We start from the raw sequence: 3,657 nt of genomic DNA, 5'->3' as shown, positions 1-3,657 counted from the left end.
AGAGTTAGAGTTAACAAAACCATTTAACCCGAATTGAAGAGAGATTAGTGTCCCAGAGTATAGACGAGGAGTAAAAGATCCTAATACCACCCAATGGCGACGTGGGCCCGTAAGTCGCACAACCATGTTAGTAAATCAATTTTTATCAAAGACCAGACTCAACTTCGGCCAAGGAGTTAGAAAGGGGGATCCTACAGGCAGTCAGCTCTGATACCAACTTGTGACGCCCCCGATTCAATCGTACACTAATCATACACACAAATGTGTACGATCAACATCAGGGACTCATGGGAAGATATCACAAAACAACTCTAGACACAAATCAAAATAATACAAGCTTTATATTACAAGCCAGGGGCCTCGAGGGCTCGAATACATAGCTCGATACACAAGAGTCAGCGGAAGCAACCATATCTGAGTACAGACATAAGTTAAACAAGGACGCCTTAAGAGGGCTAGCACAAAAGCAACACGATCGAAGAGGCAAGGCCTCCTGCCTTGGACCTCCTAACCACTCCTGGTCGTCGGCGGTCTCCATGTAGTAGTATCCGTCGGCGGTGGCATCTGGCTCCAGGGATCCATCATCTGGTTGCATCAACCGGAAAGAAGAAAGAAGGGGGGAAAAGGGTAGCAAAGCAACCGTGAGTACTCATCCAAAGTACTCGCAAGCATCAGATCTATACTAAGTATGCATTGGTATCAAATGGAAGGGGTGTATCCGTGGACCGAACTGCAGAATGCCAGAATAGAGGGGAAGGCCTAGCCTATCATAGACTAGCATCTTCAAGCAGCTCCAAGCATCTTGCAGCATGTAGAAGAGTAAAGAATAGCAGTTTATATTTAACAAACATGTTGTAGCATTAATGCCCAGAGATCCTTCCTTGACTCATGCGAGAAAGCAATCCCAGAGCCACATATCTCAAGTATTCATTTGTAGTTGTATAAGATCAGGATATAAGTCTGAACGTCCGTTACCGTGGACACGGCTATTAAAAGATAATCTTCCCTGTAGGGGTGCACCATGTTTTCCAACACGCTCGATCACTCTGGCCGGACACACCTTTCTGGGGTCAATGCCCGGCCTTGGAAGATCAACACGTCGCAGCCCTACCTATGCTCAGCAGAGAGGTCCCCGTCGGTCTACCTCCTAAGCACTCTGGGGTCTGGGCCCATCACCCGTTGCACTCCGGGTCGTTGCGTGCAGGGCGGGTCCAGGCTCCGCCACTATAGGATGGTGTCGGCCCAGCCATGCCGCACTGCTGAACTGGACATCTGACAAAGCTTCGGCCGATACCATGACGCAGAGGCCCATAACTATTCTCGCGTGGTGGTTGGTGCGTAAAGGCCAGAGGCCAACTCAGAACAAATACCCAAACCTGTTAGTGCATTGGGGGCTCGCGGAGACGAGTAGAGATTCACGATAATGTGACCCCGTCGCCCCGTCTCATGGACTTACGGCAAGGGCCCAGACTGCCCGGTCGTGCCACATGGAAAACTCGCGGGTGCTCTACGGGCCCTCCCGACTTTCACCAAGGTCTCAAGTGAAGTCAATTGTAACCGTGTGTCCAAACCTCAAGGGGAAAACCCGAGGAATCACCCACAGAGAATTCCACTCGATGTAATCATCAAGGTGAACGTAAGAGGATCCACCCTCGAGGTTCACACTAGAGGTGTTGCACGACAGAGCCGTATCGAGAACGGTGAAAGAGGAAATCACCCTTGTTGACCAGGACCGAATAGCTACACTACAGAGATGTCATCAAGAGTGATGTATGAGGTTCCACCCTCGTCACTCGATGGTAACTCTGCAGAGTCAAGCAAGAAAAAGGGGCGTGATGTGATGTGAGGTGTTGGGCTCTGGTCGTCGATCACATTGATCGAGTCATCGATGATGAAGCAGGGGCAACAAGGACAAGGTGGGGGTCACTGATAGATCACTAGCCAACCTATACTAAGCAGTTTAGGATAAGCAGGTAGGTAACAATAGCAGGTACAAAAGCAGGCTATGCATTAGAATAGGTGCAAACAATAACAATAGCAAAATCTAATGCAAGCATGATAGTATAGAATGGGCGATATCGGGATGATCAAAGGGGGGGGGGGCTTGCCTGGAAGCTCCGCTGAAAAGGAGGTAGAAGTGTCACCAACGACGTAGTCGATCACAGAGGCATCAACACCGGTCTCGGGGTCTACCGGAGAGAAGAGAGGGAAGAAACAGTAAATACACGCAAACATATGCATACCATGACAATAAGCGGGGCTAGAAGTGTTCTTACGCAATGCTAGGCGATACTGGCAAAGGGGGAACACATCCGGGAAAGTTTTCCCGGTTCTAGACGTCTGTCAGATAGATGAACCGGAGGGGAAAAGTTCAACGTTTGCTGTGCTAGGGATGTGTGGCGGGCGAACGAACGGCGTGTTAAGATTCGTCTCGTCGTTCTGAGCAACTTTCATGTAGAAAACATTTTCATCCGAGCTACAGTTAATTTTCTATGATTTTTCATAGTTTTGAATATATTCTGGAATTATTAATAAATCGGAAATAAAGATTAAATTGCTACATGTACACACAAAGTGTACACAACAGAGCAGTATAGAGGCTGGCAGTGGGTCCTGTTGACTGCTGAGTCAGCAGTCAACAGTCAACTGTTGACCGGTCAAAAGGTTGACTGGGGTCCACCTATCATTGACCCTGTTATTAATAGAGTTATCATTATTTAATGTTAATTTAATTAGCAGATGGGGGCCCAGTGGCAGTGACTATTAGAGAAGGGATTAGCCTAACAGAGGGGGGTTAGTCCCTAAGCTAAACAGGGGGCTGGCCAGCAGGGCACGCACGCACGTGCATAAGCTCACGGCGCACAGTGACCGCTGTGGCCGTGGGCGGTAGTAGCCGCTGGTGGTGGCAAGCCTGGGCGGCCGCCAGTGAGCAACAGCAGGAGGAGGCAACGGTGGCGCCGCCACGGGTCGCGAGCGGCACGATCGAGCGCCGTGCCCGCAGGCATGGGCCAGCGAGGCCGTGCGCAGGAGTGACGGGGAGAGGTGCGCGGTGAGCGCGCGTGGAGCACATCGACCGCGGGAGGGGAGGGCGGTGGCCGTGGCGACCCAAGGAGAGAGGGGCCGAAGGGGGATGGCGGCGCTCACTTGCAAGCAGGGAAGGGGGCGACGGGGCGCATTGGCGTCTGGTGAGGGAGAGGCGAGGCGGCGTGTCCGACGAGGGCGGCGCCAGGGTTGGGTGTCGGTGATAGAGGCGTGGGGCGGCGCGGGTGTCGGTGTCAAAACCGGCAGATCTTGGGTAGGGGGTCCCGATCTATGTGTCTTAGGCTGATGGTAAGAAGAAGCAAGGGACACAATGTTTACCCAGGTTCGGGCCCTCTCGATGGAGGTAAAACCCTACTTCCTGCTTGATTAATATTGAAGATATGAGTAGTACAAGAGTAGATCTACCACGAGGTCGTAAATGCTAAACCCTAAGAGCTAGCCTATGATGGTATGATTGTAATTGTGATCGGCCTTCTAAGGACCATGCTCTCCGGTTTATATAGACACGAGAGAGCTAAGGTGTACATGGAGTCGGTTACAAGGAAGGAAACATAATATCCGGATCACCAAGCTTGTCTTCCACGCAAAGGAGAGTCCCATCCGGACACGAGCCGA

This window comes from Triticum dicoccoides, chromosome 4B (assembly GCF_002162155.2).
Source record: "Triticum dicoccoides isolate Atlit2015 ecotype Zavitan chromosome 4B, WEW_v2.0, whole genome shotgun sequence".
Classification (NCBI taxonomy): Eukaryota; Viridiplantae; Streptophyta; class Magnoliopsida; order Poales; family Poaceae; genus Triticum; species Triticum dicoccoides.
Note: the sequence above shows the minus strand (reverse complement) of the source record.